The sequence below is a fragment of the Euprymna scolopes genome, chromosome 24 (genome assembly GCF_053919585.1).
Source record: "Euprymna scolopes isolate OS-2025 chromosome 24, ASM5391958v1, whole genome shotgun sequence".
NCBI classification, from domain to species: domain Eukaryota; kingdom Metazoa; phylum Mollusca; class Cephalopoda; order Sepiida; family Sepiolidae; genus Euprymna; species Euprymna scolopes.
In genome coordinates this window covers 92,088,568-92,106,067 of record NC_136505.1, presented here as the reverse complement: position 1 = coordinate 92,106,067, position 17,500 = coordinate 92,088,568, and the positions used below count along the sequence as shown (strand labels likewise).

General features: G+C 33.8%; 1 protein-coding gene across 1 annotated transcript in view; it reads left to right on the top strand.

Annotated features, from left to right (window-relative positions):
* The window catches only part of LOC145246850 (uncharacterized), a 372,378-nt gene that overhangs the window by 285,922 nt on the left and 68,956 nt on the right, over positions 1–17,500 (top strand). The window lies entirely within an intron of this gene.

Here is a 17,500-nt window from a genome sequence, read left to right as displayed (position 1 = left end):
CACGCTAGGATCCGTCAGGCTTATGACGAATCCTAGCGTGGATGAAACGTGGAATATTCTGTGTAGCTTAAATGCCATATATATTTTTATAACTCACTAACTAGCTCGACCTATGTATTGAACTCTGTGGAAGTAAATACTTAAAACCTACGCATAAAATTATACTTTCGTATATTAATTTATGTGATTAAATTAAGTAGTCATATATATATATATATATATATATATATATATATATATACTTGTTTATTGTTATATAAACATGTTTACATCTCGCTGCTACAAACAGCCATTTGTTTCAATCAAACAACAGATATCATCAGGCAGCGACTTGACTATTCAAATGTTCAATGAAACAAGTGGCTGTTTGTAGCAGCGGGATGTAAACATGTTTATATAACAATAAACAAGTATTATCAGCTCTTTTTATTGAGCACTATCTCACAACCTCGTTGAATTCACTAGTCTGTTATTTTTTAATTAAAAAAAACCCGAGTATATATATATATATATATATATATATATATATATATATATATATATATATATATATATATATACCAGCTTTAAGCCCGGTGTTGTCCGGTCGTACAATACGCTTAAACAGGATATTTTAATTTAAGCAGATTGGGTATGTATGGTTATAGAATCTAATTCTCTATTTAATATTATATATTACAAGGAATAATTTGCCTGGTGGACTAATTCGCAAAAAGAAAAAACAAAAATAAAATAATAATGATAATGTCTTTCATTAAATTCCGTCTGTGTTTGTTTACAATATCACGTCAGCTGATATTTAGGCAGTATGGTGAATGGCTTGGAAATGTCACTTCTGATTAATGTTTAGTTTGAAAATTTTCAAAAGAAGAAATGATTTGCGGCAATTTTAAATAGTACTTTTTCATTTTATCGCAAATTGAACTCATTATTAAGAAATGATTAAAATTAAGTCAGTGGACCAATGAAAGGTAAGGTACACCCGGGGTTGAACAGGGACCTTTCGATCTGTAATCGAATACTCAACCACTTAGCTACATCTCCAGATGATGCGAGTTCCGTTTTTTATTTTTAGTAAAGATGATTTTCTGAGAATTGAAACCCCCTTGATTTGCTGACAATTATCTCCCTTGGCCATTGTAACGTAAAATATTACCATGTAAAAATTCTTTTTCATCTATAAGAAAGAAAAACTATTTTTATGATCGGATCTTTTCGATTTTCGATACTTGTCGGATGAATTTCTGTACGAAACATATCTAAGAACACTGCCAGGCATATACATCATTTTGTGTGAAATTTGCAAAAGATAGGCTCAGCCGTTTCGAAATCCATGAGGAAGGAATGCACACACACATACACGCACACATACATACACATACACACAAAGTGACTTTCATATAATAGATAGATAGATAGATATGTATGTATACACGCATACATACACACATACACATACATATATATTTCTATATTATAATAGTAAAAAAAAAACAGGGGGGAAAGTGCTCAATACTTTAGTAGATCTGAATATATTTTGATTATTTCAGCCTCGGGTTTTTTTAGGGGGGGTTGCTTAAATCATTACACATTGTTTCTATAGACAATAATATTATCCTGCCGATTTCTTCAGAGTATTCAAGTTAAAATAATTCTTTTTTTATTACAAATGAGTGTGAAAACCCATAGTTTGAAGTGCTGGATTTAAGCAAAAGAGACCCCGAGGTAGAAGTAATAAAACACACACACAGACACGCGCGCGCGCATACACACACACACACACACACACACACACATATATATATATATATATATATATATAAGAGCAAATAGTTAATAAAACATATTAAAAACACTTTGAAAAGAGTTAAAAGCATATTTAATCTGAAAAGGAAACACTTAATAAATGGATAGTCCTTAATCCGCGGAGTTTCGAAGAAATACTTTCCTTCTCATCAGACGGTAGGAATTAGCAAAATGCAGGATAGGATTTTGCGTACAAAAGTATTTGATGAAACTGCAAGTAAGTCAAAGATCTTACTTGATAACAAAAAGTGAAGCAGAGGGAATATGATGAAGAAAAAGGTGATTTCACTTGAATGGATAGTCTGGTGAAAGGTAAATTATCCAATGACGGTAAAATCCAAAAATGTAAATCCAAGAAAGTTAATTAAATTTATTTTATATATATATATATATATATATATATATATATATATATATATATATATATATATATATATATATATGCACACACACACACACACATGGGTAGGAAGGATAAAAGGAAGGGGGGGCAAGGAAAGAATCGAATGGCATTTTTCTCCGAACTATAAAATGTTGTTCCGTATCTTTTATCTATTCGCAATATTTTCTTTTTTCAGTTTCCGATGAAAACCAAACGGAATTATTACCGCCATTTTCAGTTTCTTTTGTCTCCACAATTCCGCATTTCAGAATTGCCAACAGAAAACCTATGAGTGCATAAAAATAGTTAATCGCTTTGATTAGACGAATCCCATTCACAAGAATGGTAATGTGTCCATTCAATCAACGCGTTTCATTTTTTTTTTTTTTTAATAGGCCGACAGAGCCTCTTTTAGAGATGAGTGGACGTATAAAAAATATTATAGTTCGAACAGAATGTTTTATATAAAGACGCTTAGACATTTTTGAAAATGCAGTTTAAAAACTAAAGCCTGGCAGACCTATAAAAAGACCGGGACCTTTAAAAAAGGACGTAGACTCGTCTGAAAATGCAATTTCAAACTTATGCATGACAGGCAAAGCAAAAACTGCCATTTCAGGTTTAAGCATAGCAAACCTATGAACGGTCTGAGCCAATAGATCGAGAAACGTAGACAAATCTTCAACTGCTATTTCGAACTCAAGCTTGACAGACCTGTGACTTTACCGGGCGTTATATAAGGAAACGTTGACCAATCTAAAACTATTTCAAACTTCAGCTTGACAGATCTATCAACGTGCCAGACATTTGATAGACAAACTGGAAAAATATTTTAAAAGGACATTTCAAACTTAGGGGTGACAGACGTATGAAAACCCTATTTAAATTTAAACCTGATAAAATTATGAAGGAATCGAACCAATTAAAGAAAAAAATGTAGATCCATTTAGAAACGCAATCTTAAACTTAAGTGCGAAAGACTTAGGTATGGACCAGATCTTTTATTGAAAAAAAAATATAGGCCTATCTATATAATAAAAAACAAAAAAACAAAGCCATTTCAAACTTAAGTTTAATAGACCTATTAACTGATAATGATATAAGAGAACGTAGACTAATATAAAATTGCTATTTCAAACTTAAGCTTGTCAGACCTATGAACGAACAGTGGTTCTGATAAAAGAAAAATAACGAGACGAATTTAAAAATGCTATTTAAGTTTAGGCCTGGCAGACTTATGAAGGCACAGGACTCATTATAGAAAAAAGATAGACTCACCTAAAGATTTAATTTCAAACTTAAGCATGACAGATCTAGGAAAAGATCTTATTGAAAAACGTAGACCTATCTAAAAAAAAAAAAAAGGCTATTTCAAACTTAAGCGTGACAGACAGACGAAAATCTTGTTTACCATTAAGCATGACAAATGGACCGACTAATCGATGGACGTACGTCTCCTAACGATGTGTCAACAAATCTAAAAATGCTACTTCAAATATAAACCGTGACAGAACTACCAACAATCATTGATTGTGAAGATGTTTGGGCGCATCTGTCAATTCAAATGTACAACCGGTTAGTTTTTCTCCGGAAACTCTGGCTTAATTATTCCCCATCATCTTCGCCTTAGTTCCCGATTTCACAAACTCTTCCGTATTGCATTTTTATAACGGCTCTCCATCTAACCCCAAACGCTGGCCGTTTAAACCCGAGTCCACCTTGCATTGTTCAATTTAGATCTGCAGATAGATTCAGACATCCATTTCGTGTTGAGCTTGGCGTGTTCGCTGTTGGGGTCAGCGGTCACCAGCAACGGGGTTCGTCCGTTAACATTCTTAACCGCTCTTCTCCCTCCCCACCCCCGTTTCTAACCTCCCCCTCGTTTTCTGCCCCGTAAGAATAGTATAACAACAAGTGCCTCTATCAATTCTTTAGGGTTCTTTTCGGGGGGAGTGAATTTCGATTTACAAACTTATTTTGGGCGGGGAGGGGGGGGTCATCTCTTTTTTTATATTCCGTCGATCCGAAATGATGGAAGCATGGATTAGAAACATTAATTCCGTTTTTACAAGAGTAAATTCCGATTTTATAGTTCCGGTCGTCAATTTTTCGACATTATTAGTCTGTGTACAAATGGCAGAAGTCACAGGTTCGATTGGTTGCTTTTATGATTTTTCATTATCTCATGCATTCCACGTACTTCATCCCTTTTCATCTACAACTCTCTTTCCAACAGTCTCTATGTATATTATCTATCTATCGATCTCTATCTCCCCCTCTCTTTCTCTCTCCCTGTCTTTCTCCCTCTCACTATATATATATATATATATATATTATATATATATATATATATATATATATATATATATATATATATATATATATATATATATATATATATACACCCTTTGATGAGAGAGAAAGTGTTTCTTTCGAAACTACGCGGATTAGAAGCAGAGGTGGAGAGACTTAAGAACTCGACGAGTGCTTAGGTCTCTCGACCTCTCCTTTTCATTTCATATTCGTCGGATTTTCATCCTTCTTATATATATATATATATATATATATATATATATATATATATATATATATATATATATATATATATATATATATATATATATATATATATATGTTTTGATTTTAGCGATATGTTTTGACTGAATCCAATTATTTACGAAAATGCATTTTACCTAAATGCGAGTTATATATATATATATATATATATATATATATATATATATATATATATATATATATATACTTCATTTACTCACATAAAATTAATATACGAAAGTATGGATTTATGCGTAAACTTTGAGTATTTACTTCAAAAGTGCTCAATACGTAGGTAGAGCTAGTTAGTAAGTTATAAAATATATATATATGGCGATTGCTACACTGAATATTCCGCGTTTCCTCCACTCTAGGACTCTTCAGGCTTTGGCGCATAAGCCTGAAGAGTCCTAGAGTGGATGAAACGCGGAATATTCAGTGTAGCTTAATCGCCATATATATTTTATAACTTACTTATATATATATATATATATATATATATATATATATATATATATATATATATATATATAAATTACAATTAAATTTACCAAAATGATCCAAGATTGTAAAACTAAAGTATATTATAAATATTAAAGAATTAATATTTATAAAGTAATCTCATGTGAGATATAAAAGCTCGATAAAACCAAATAGGAGATAGAGCTTATAATAAGAGCAACTAGTTAATAAAACATGTTAAAAACACTTTGAAAAAAGAATTAAAAACATATTTAATCTCAAAAGGAAACACTTATTAAACATTTGCCATCTCTTCAGGTAACTGCTTTGCTGTTGTGTGCACGTAGGTGGCTCTTTAACCCAGTTTCAGTTCTACATAAACGTTTATATATCTGACACAAAAACCTCCCTTCTTTAAAGGGTGTTCGGTTTCTCTTTGCATAATTTTATTTCAGTCGAAGTCCTCATAAATAAAAGGTACTCCTTCCATTAGGCTAACATTTGATCTCTCTCTCTCTCTCTCTCTCTATATATATATATATATATATATATATATATATATATATATATATATACATACATATATATATATATATATATATATATATACATACATATATATATATATACATACATATATATATATATATATATATATATATATATATATATATATATATACATACATAAATATTCGAATATTCCATGAAAGTTCTCTTTCACCTCTTAAACGCTGAGTTAGTAAAAGAGTTGGGAAGATTTTTTTCATCTCTTCAATTGACCATTTAAATATGTTTTATTATATACTAGCGAGGGGTACCCGGCGTTGCCCGGGTGTTTGGAGGTGTGTGTGGAAACTCCGAGGGGGGGGGGTTAAAATAAAAAAAAATGTTTTGGTGGGTAAGTATGAGGATCGAACCCGAACCCTTGAGGCAAAGTTGTAAATTAAAGCGTGAAAAAAAAAGATCACGCCGGTTTTAACCATTGGGCCACCGCGAGATGCGAACGGGAACACCTTTGAATTTATTTAATTACTTGGATTTGGCAGGTGCATGTTTTAATGACTTAATGAGGTCAACTTTTGACTGCGGGGTAGCATTTCATTTAGTGCGGGAATGCTTCCCCCCCCCCCCCAATACGTTGGGGGTAGGGGAAAAGATTATAGGAAAAGGCCTAACCTACATGCGGCGAGCGAAAACTGTTGAATATTTATCTTCTCGAAGTCGAGCAAATTAAATAGACAGGCGAGCTCCGTTGTTAACTCTGAGCTATTACGATTTACATGTGATATAAAAAGTTTTAAGAAGTTGTGAACCGACCGACCGCTTCTCTGAAAAAAGCCTTTCTTGGACATACACAAAAAGCGAACATACATACAGTCATTTTCGCTTTTATATATATAGATTTTCTTGTTGTCTGTTGGTCTTACTGGATTCCAGGACAAGAATTTCTATTGCCTGGTAGAGTGTCCAGCTTCGTACTATTACTTAAGGTAACATTATTTGGGTAAGGTGCACGGTTCCCCATAAAAAAATGAATCCTTTAATGTCATGTCAGGTCACTTATATGACCACATATATGACAACCTAGAACTGGAGTCGTTATTTTTTCTTTCTTTTTATTCCATTTTCACGCCAAATAAGGCACATTGCCACTTTAATGTAGGGTGCTAATATCGAGGACATGTTGCAGAGATACTATGTAGGGAGTTTAGCAGCAAGATGTCTGTTAACATTACTCTTGAACTTCTGCATGTCAGTACAGTTGGGGAAGCAAGGACCCAGAAGGGAGTTCCAAAGTCTAGCAGCTCTGGGGAAGAAACTGTTGGAGTAGAAGACTTTCATACATCGAGGGATCTCTACCGTGAAGGGGTGAGATTTTGCTGCTTGTCGGGTTTGTCGGGGGGTATTTACGTCGAGGAGGTACGAGTGCTTGTAGTTCGTTGGAACAGTCACCATTAAAATACTTGTAGAACAGGCAGAGGGGTGCAACGTCTTTAGATTATTCACATTACTGTTCGCATTTTTTTACTATTATTTCCACAACGTTTCGGCCGATGTAATCTTCGACCTTCTTCAGGTGCATCTTGTTGAATTCGGAAATCTTTCTGTCGAACTTCTGAATCTGCGCGGAATTTCGAAATAAAACCCTTTATTTAATCCACAGAAGTAGCATGCTCTCTTTCCGTCAGCCATGGCCGGGTAGAAGTAAAACTTTTCTAAAGTTGATGGTTCAATCCTCCGTGCGACTAATATTAAGAAGACAAATGCGATTTCTATCTGGTCATGGCTGATAGAACGAGAGCATGCTACCCCGAAACGTTCCGGGAATAAGACTCCAGATAAGAACAGTAATCTAAATAATCTGAATAGTACTATAAGGCGCCATATTTAGTTCTTTCTTTTTCTTTTTTACTAACTCCTTGGACGTCCCTAAAAGATAATGCGTCCTTCCATCTTATAACGATGAGAATGATATTAAACACCAAAGCGCGACAGACAAACCGGCCAGTTATTACAAAACTGAAGCGTGGCAGACTAAAACGGACAGACAAAGCTTCTAATTAAACTGCTACGACGCATCTGAAAATTGACGAGCACAATATTTTCACTTCAATTGTATATTAATGTTACTAAGCATTTTTCATTCGGTTTAAGTTGATGTTAGACTATTTGCGGAGGGCTATTGGGGTTTGTGTCGGGGTTAGGGTTAGGTTTAGGGTTAACCAACTACACCACAGGGCAAGAATAGTGTTATCGCTAAATTTTTTGAAATGATCAACTTGAAGCAATTTATACTCTATCAGATAGATAAATAGATATTCAGTCATTTTTTTTTTTTTTTTTTTTTTTTTTTGTAAAGCTCTTGGGTAGTGAATCTTGATGCAAGATGGCGGATCTCTTAATGGGAGATTCCGGGAGAGTAAGGCGTTTTTGCACGATGATGCCGGTTCACCAGGGAGGGGAAACCTTTTGACTCTGGCGTGTGACTCCCTCATATCCAAATCAAATAATGAGGACTTCTCGTGCGAAAGCAAATATGTTGATCGGCTCTCATCGCCATTTCGTTGCAACCACTGACCCGCAGCCATTTTTTAAAAACATTCCTTATTGACCTTTTGTTGTTGTTGTTGTTGTTGTTGTTGTTGTTGTTAAGGAAATTGAAGAAATTCAAACTTTTTTTCTTCTCTATTCTTTCCTTCCTGAATTTTTCTCTTTCTTTGTTTTTTTTTATTTATTTCGTTGCCTTTTTCTTTCTCGCGCTCATTTTTTTTTACTTCCTTTATTTTTATTTATTTATTTATTTATGTATTCGTTTTTATTTATTTTTTTTTTTTTTTTTGTTCTATTCATTGTTTTTAGTCAGTTGTTTGGTAAATTTTTACTTTCTTTCCGCCTTTAAAATGACGATTTAACGGTTTTCGGGTATGCTAAAAACGAATATCACATTCAAATTTTGAACAAGCAAATAGTTTTCTAGATATTAAAAAAATTTTCAATGTATTACTTAATAATTGTCAGAGGCGTTCGCCATTCTTAATATGAGGAGGAGGGGGTATTTTATAACACGCATGCGCATTAATATTTTTCAGTTGGAAAAACATGGCCTCCCGTGAAAAAAATAATCGATTATATTGGATAATAAATGGTGTTGGTATCCAGAAAACTACTTGTCTGCCCTAAATTTAAGTATGATATTCGTTTTCAGCATACTCGAAAATTTACAAAAGTTGTCATTTTAAAAGTGAATGCAGAGGTTGAAAGAAAGTAAAAAATGGCAATTGTTTATCCGCTTTATCTTTCTTTTGTTTTTTAGTGTATAACTTTGTTTATTTCTTTTTTTTTACTTTTTTATTCCTTGCTTCCTTTCTTTTGCCCTTTTCTTTCATTCTTTTTTACTTTTTTTTTTCACTGTAAAACTTGCATAAAATGTTCTGTTTTACAGTTGTTGTAAAAAATGGAAGGAAAATTTAAATTTCGTTCCGTTTCAATTTTTTTAAATTATTATTGCGCCCCCCCCCAAAACGGTAACAGATGCACAAGCATGATTTAAAAAAAAAAAGCGAACGAATAAGATTCAACAATCGTATGTTTTATATATAAAAAAAAAAACGAAAGATTTTTTTTATAAAAATAAAATTTTATGAACAAAAACGAAATAATTTAATTTTTAAACGAAAAAAGTCAATTTGGTAAATCGTTTTGATATTTTTTAAAATTAAATCCAACTCACCGTTCACATTGGAAATGTCAACTTTTATAAGTTTTCGGGTCTGCTTACAACGAATAATCACCCCCAACTTCCCAATGATAACAACGGCCTTCGGAATAGACACCTACAACCTCCTCATGTTAAGAACGGCTTTCCGAATAAACACTCCAATCTCCTTATGTTAAGAACGGCTTTCGGAATCGACACCCACAACCTCCCCATGTTAAGAACGGCTTTCGGAATAAACACCCCAACCTCCTTATGTTAAGAACGGCGTTCGGAATAGATACCCACAACCTCTCCATATTAAGAACGGCTTTCGGAATAAACACCCCAACCTTCTTATGTTAAGAAGGGCTTTCAGAATAGACACCCGACCTTGTCACTATACTCGAAAATCTATAAAGTTGAAAAGTCGAATGTGGACGATGAGTTGGACGTAATGTAAAAATGTACAGGATTGAACTATGGTACTTAACATTTTTGCTTTTTAAAATTTAATTCACGCTACAGCGCAATGTAGATTACAATGTATTGTGAACAAAGTCAGTGCGGGGAGGCTTGTAAATCTTCCTCCCACTGCATCGCGATGGGTCCCCAACTTAGAGCAGGCAATCAATAGATTTTATTGAAAAACTAGCCTAAGTGCCCGGCGTTGCCCGAGTGTTTGGAGGTGTGTGTTGAGCAACAAAAAAAAGTGGTAGTAGGCAGACAAGCAGTCTCGAACCCGTGATGCGAAGGCGAAAAAAGAAAGTGAAAATAAACCTGACGTCTTCTCCCTCCTTCATGAGGCGACCGGAAGTTCGGAACATTGAAATTAGTAAAGTCATTCTAACCGATATGATGACTTGCAAAAATGGCAATGCAAAAGTATCGACCTTCCTCGTAGAAAACTGCCCCGGGGGTTGAGGGTGAAGGAATTGATATTTTAGCCAATTTTTCGATATTTGTCGCCTAAAAGGTCGAGCTTCCAAACGATACTGATCACGTGAAAATTCGTCGCCTCTGTCGAAAGTTTTAGGCATACATACATACATACATACATACATACATACATGATAATTGCAACGTCTTGTCAGACGAGCGCCACTCCCTCATATACTTAAAAAAACATACATACATACATACAAACTCAGACACTTAAAAACATACATACATACATGATGATTGCAACGTCTTGTCAGACGAGTGCCACTCCCTCAGACATTTAAAATCGATGGGCCCAAATGTCTGAGGGAGTATCTATATAAATATGATGTTACAGAGTCTTAGCTTTGTACGACAGCTAAGTTTCTCTCTCGGTTCAAAATGTTGAGATCCAGCAACAAGCAAGAGCAAGATAGCCAGCAACAAATTAAACTGCAGACCAGCTTAATGCGGGTAATGGTCTTCCGCGTTATGGTTTTTTAAATCAGAGATTTGCTTCTCCTAGAAAGGTTGCCTTCACCACGGCTTACGGGAGCCCTCTCCACCCCAATACACATATACACACACACAAATACACACGGTGCTAGTTGGCCGTTGACCCAGAAAAAGAGTTCATTCGCCCTTTGGAAGGTCTTGTTTTTAATCCTTCAGGGAGACTAGCCGCCCTCCTCACCAAACAAGTCTGGTGGGGGAACCAGTTTAGTCGCCGGTGACCCGACCATGAGGCAGGTAGTACTGGGTTACATGGTACCAGTAGCACATGACATGACCTGACATACATACATACATACATACAGACAGACAGACATGATGATTGAAACGTCTTGTCAGACGAGTGCCACTCCCTCAGACACTTAAAAACATATATATATATATATATATATATATATATATATATATATATATATATACATGATCGTAAATTCTCTTGTCCAGGTTTTGCTGGTTTTCACCAATATCACAACCCAGAGAAAGACTGGAATGGAGCATTGCGTATAGACGTCAGGTTAAGAGTTAGAAACTATATCAACAATAGTAAATGTTATTATTTGAGGTATATTAATACGTAATTTATATAGATTTGGCAGATCAAATTGCATATGTCCAGGTTTAGTCCCGCTTTTGGTACCTTTTAGAGTTTGATCTTCTTTCATCTTTAATCTTCTATCGCACCCTACCTTATTAGTGAGGAAAATCGAGATTTGTGAGCGCTGATGTGTGTACATGTGCCTATGTATGTGTGTGTGTGTGTAGACGTGTAGACAATCGTTTCGGTGCGTGTGCGTCGCAGTAATTCCCGTCATTGTTTTCATTTTTTTTTTTTTTTTTTTACAAAACGGTCTGATGGCGGCCATGTTGTTGTTTTCTTATTCTTAGTGAAGCGGAAATGCATAAAAAATGATGAAAGGATTTTTATAAATTATGAAGAACGATGTCAATGACTTCTATGTTCACACATACCCCCTGTCTCCCTCTCTCTCTCTCTCTCTCTCTCTCTCTCTCTCTCTCTCTATATATATATATATATATATATATATATATATATATATATATATATATATATATATTCATGTATATATTCATGTATATATATATATTCACGTATTCATGTATATATTCATGTATATACATATATTCATGTATATATATATATATATATATATATATATATATATATATAAATATATGTATATATTCATGTATCTACATAAAATATTATAAGGTGATACATTATGCATCGATTTTTGTATTTATTCAACAGTGCTCGGTATATTACAGTGCTACGTAGCAAGTTATAAATATATGTTCATGACAAGCTACACAGAGGCGTCACCATTCCATCTTCGTGGAGAATTGCGAAGTGTCTCACAAATTCCATTCACCGAGTAGCTTAATTATAATTAAAATACGCAGGTGACAAAAAGAAAGTCCGCACTTTTTCAAAAACTGCAAATTTAAGCTAAATTTAATGTAACTGTTTAAACAAATTTTACCTCATTTGATTGGCCTTTTATTTTTCTATAATTTTACCTCTTCATATTTGACTTTTAATTGAAATATTCTAGTGTTCACGTCAATTTAAAAAAAATAACTTTAAATTGAGGAGGCGAAAAGAAAGTCCGCACAATGAAAAATTGTTATTTAAATTGAACTTTAGAACGTTAATGCAACACAAATACAATAGGAACACAATGAACTAGTTAATATTTAGTAGCATAGCCCTTCTGCAATTTGACAGCCTGCAATCTTTTGGGAATTCCTTGAATTAGACTGCAGCAACACTCCGGAGAAAGGGCATCCCACTTTTCTTTAATTTTTGTCCAAAGTTTTTCCAAATTTGAAATTTTATCATTGCGTAGCTGTTGCTTGATGCAATGCCATACGTTTTCGGAAGGATCGATGTCTGGAGATTGTGCAGGCCAATCCAAACACAGAATATCATGCTTTTCCAGGAACCTCTTGGCATTGCCAGCTGTGTGAATGGGAGCATTATCCTGCATAAAGATAGGATAATAATCAAAATTCCGACCAAAATAGGGTAGGAAATGCTCAGTCAACATATTAATGCACTTGGTCGAATTAATTCGACCTTGCAAGCGAACTATAGGCCCTGGGCCATTGGTACTAATAATGCCCCACACAAAAACTGAGCCTCTATCACCTTGAAGCGTTTAAACTGAGCAACTAGGATTAAATTCTTCGTCTTTCCTCTGGCGGATGTACTGTCTACCATCACTGCCTAGTCTATTGAACTTGCTTTCGTCGCTAAAAAGCACTTTTGACCAATATGAAGAGTCATGATCTTAATTGCATCTGACGAAGTCCAAACGGCGCTTTCTGTTCTTTACAGAAATCATTGGCTTGCGTCTTGCAACATATCCTCGCAAATTAAATTCCTTTCATCTGTTCTTGACAGTAGAAAGACAGCACTTTTTAACAAAATTGCACTGTTGTTGGATTTGGGGAGCTGTTTCAAATCTGTTTCTTAGGCTGCGGATCTTGGTAGCATTGTCTTCCCTGTTAGAAGTAACTCTAGTACGACCAGATTTAGGGGCACCACGAACACTGCAGGTGTTTTGGGGCTTTTGCACAGTTTTTAGTACCGTTTTCTCATCACATGTCAATCTGCGGCCGCTTTTTCGATTGGATAAAGCAGAAAGGTGAAGATTAATGAGCTTTTGACGATCATTAAAAGAAAGTCGTGGCGTATGGACTAAATGTTACGTTGTATAACCTGGAATAACAACAATTACGATTAGAGATGCTTTGTTTCCTGTATTTTAAACTGATTAAGGGGCGATAATTTAAGCTGGTTTTAAGCGAATTTGTTGCTGCGGCCTTTCTTTTTGTCTCCTCAATTTGAAGTATTTTTTTAATTGGCGAGAACGCTAGAATATTTCAATTAAAAGTCAAATATAAACAGGTAAAAATATAGAGGAATAAAAGGCGAATTAAATGAGGTATATGTTGTTTTAACAGCTACATTAAATTTAGTTTAAATTTGCAATTTTTTACAAAATTACAAGTGCGGACTTTCTTTTTGACGGAACTGTATTTTCATAACTTACCATATATACATAAAGAGCAAAATATATATATTTTTTATTTATATAGACAAATATTACATAGTCGCTACACTGAACATGCTAATGTTTCGGACAATTTGTTTATTAAATAAAACAAAGATTCTCGTCAGGCGACAGAAATAAAGTGTATCCGCTATTCAAAACAGCTGGTTCTTAAATGAAAGAAGTTAAAGTTAATGATTTAATATTTTATTTTTATGAACCAAAAAATATATATTTCACTTCTTTCAGTCCGTTGTCCGAAACATTAGCATGTTAAGTGTAGCGACTATGTAATATTTGCATATAAAATAAAAATATTATATATATATATATATATATATATATATATATATAGTAAGTTATAAAATATATATGGCAATTAAGCTACACAAAATATTCATCCACGCTAGGATTCATCAAGCATAAACCTGATGAATCCTAGCGTGGGTTAAACGTGGAATATTCTGTGTAGCTTAATTGGCATATATATTTTATAACATACTACCTACCTCTACCTACGTATTGAGCACTGTTAGAGTAAATACTTAAAGTTTACACATAAATTTATATTTCGTATATTAATTTATGTGATTATATATATACATATATATGTGTGTGTGTGTGTGTGTGTGTGTGTGTGTGTGTGTGTGTGTGTGTGTGTGTGTGAATAAAAAGGAAAAACCTAAAAGAGTAAAAGTAAAAAAAATTTTCTCTCCAGAACAGAAAGAGAACTAAACTTCTCCTCTTTCGCATGTGATATATGACCGTCTTCCTGTACATCCTCGCCTAGAAATCCTGATGATGTCCCTTGAAATAGGGACGAAACGTTGATTTTATTTTTGTTTTTACTCTTTTAGGTTTTTCCTTTTTATTCACATAACGTCTAAAGCATCGTTTATATCTTGCTTTATTTTATTCATATATATATATATATATATATATATATATATATATATATATATATATATATATATATATATATATATATTCTTATGATTAAATGATAGGTATTTGGGCACCTGTTAAAAATAACTAATAAAGATGAATATGAATTGAATGACTCTTTTAACTTTTGTGAATGTTAATTAATTATGTAAGTATGAAGAAGACCGAAGGATCGGTCGAAAATAATGTGGCTTTAAAAGAAAACATTGTGTTTTGTTTTGATTTTTTTTAGGTAGACTTTTTGTATTCCTACACGTCAACACATATGAAATAAATACAGAAAAGATATAAACATCCATATATTTTTTTCATATTGATTTCTTTATCCGTATATAGTACCGCTCTGCTTCGAACTCTGTTTTCGACTTTGCTCTCTCTCTCTAACTCTCTCACTCTTTCTCTCTCTCTCTCTCTCTCTCTCTCTCTCTCTCTCTCTCTCTCTCTCTCTCTCTATCTATCTATCTATCTCTCTCTCTCACTCAGTCCTTCGTTAAAATCCAAATCCCTCTCTATCTACATCGCTTTCTGCCGTATAGGTAGATATCACACTATTATTCCTCTTTCTCTTCCTGTCTTTCTCATATCTCTCTCCTATCTATTTATCTCAATATAACACACGCAAACGCACACACACACACACACACACACTGATTGAATCATCAGTAAGTTTTCATACTGTTATCCTATAGACACTAGTTCTTTCTCTCTCTTTATATATATATATATATATATATATATATATATATATATATATATATATATATATACACACACACGACGGATAGATATAGACGGATATACATACGAAGTATGGTCTCTCTCTTTATATGTAATTTTTATATATATATATGTGTGTGTGTGTGTGTGTGTGTGTGTGTGTGTGTGTGTGTGTGTGTGTGTGTTCTCTCTGCCTCTCTCTCTCTCCCTCTCTCTCTCTCTCTCTCTCTCTCTCTCTCTCTCTCTCTCTCTCTCTCTCTCTCCGACCAGTTTCTGCCCTTATCGCTTGTAAGGATCAGACTGGAGAGCGATCATTCCAAAGTAACTTTTCTGATTAGTTAAAAAGATTCACTCAACCATCGCACGTCGCCCCCTTCATCAGCTCCGCTCTTCGCTGGGGTGTGGTCGACTCCATCCCCACCCACAAAAATCGTCATGCCAATCCCACCTGGTTGACCCTGTTGCTCGTTAGACGGAGTGACCGCATCGTAACCCACTCCGACGCAATCACATACTAAAATAAATTATTCTAATGAGAGACAATATCCATGTAGTTATGCCCGTATACGCACACACACACACACCTACACACACAACACACAGAGACACACAGACACACACATACACACAGAACACACACACAACACACACGCACACACACACACACACATATATATATATATGTATATATATATATATATATATATATATATATATATATATATATATATATATATATAGTAAGTTATAAAATATGTATGGCGATTAAGCTACACAGACTATTCTGCGTTTCATCCACGCTAGGATTCGTCAGGCTTATGCGAAGAGTTGTGGTTGTCTCGCGTTTTTATATACTCACCTTCTATTCTATATATATATATATATATATATATATATATATATATATATATATATATATATATGAGAGAGAGAGGGGGAGTTAAAAGAAGAGAATACATTCAATTCTTTAAGAGGAGACTTATCGGGATAATACAAAGCTCAACAAAGTGTTCTTGGGCTTATATAGCAGTCAGTAAAGAGAGAAAACACAGGTATAATATATATATATATATATATATATATAGTTAGTAGACTATGTTTTTCGGTTATATTTCACTCTTTGTGTATACCAATCCTTTTTGTTTAGAAGCTCAATATTTGTTAAATATAACAACAGAGCATATATAAACTCAAGGGCATTCCATTTTTTCTGAAGAGTGACGCTAAGGTTCTTGATTGTTTTTTAATTTTCTTTCTTTTTTTTCTTTTTTTTAGTTTTCTTAATAATTTAGTTCTTAACTGAAGAGTGACGCTAAGGTTCTTAATTGATCATTATCAACATCCGATGGCCGACCAGTACGATCATCAACTTCAAGACTCTCGTCGCCGCCGCGACAAAGTTTCTTAAACCACCATTGTGCTGTGCGTTCAGTAGTGGTTCCAGCACTAAACACTTCGTTAATATCGCGATCTGTTTCAGCGGCCTAGCTTGAATTGAAATAAGAAAATTGTGTCAGTTGGCTTTCTTTATCATTTTGTATTCAACGTTCTGAAAGGAAGGCATAATTGTTTTATAACGATTGTAATTTAAACGATTAGATAGACCGAAAAAAAACTCTTTAAAATGATGTATAAAATAAAGGTATTATAATGAAAACTTATTTGAAAATACATCATTTGAAATCAAAATTTAAAATGCAGCAAGAGCATTATTGTCAACTTAATAGTTAATGTTCGCAGTTTATATGAGTTGGTTTCCGCCTTCTAGGATTTTCCTTAAGATTCCAACTGTTTTACTTATTGCTTCTCTCTAATTCCTGTTTCTCCCATGTTTTTTTTTTTTGTTTTTTTTTTTGTTATTTTTCTCGTGCTTCTACTATTATTGATATCATTTTGGCTTACTTTATGTTCCACATTGCTTTCA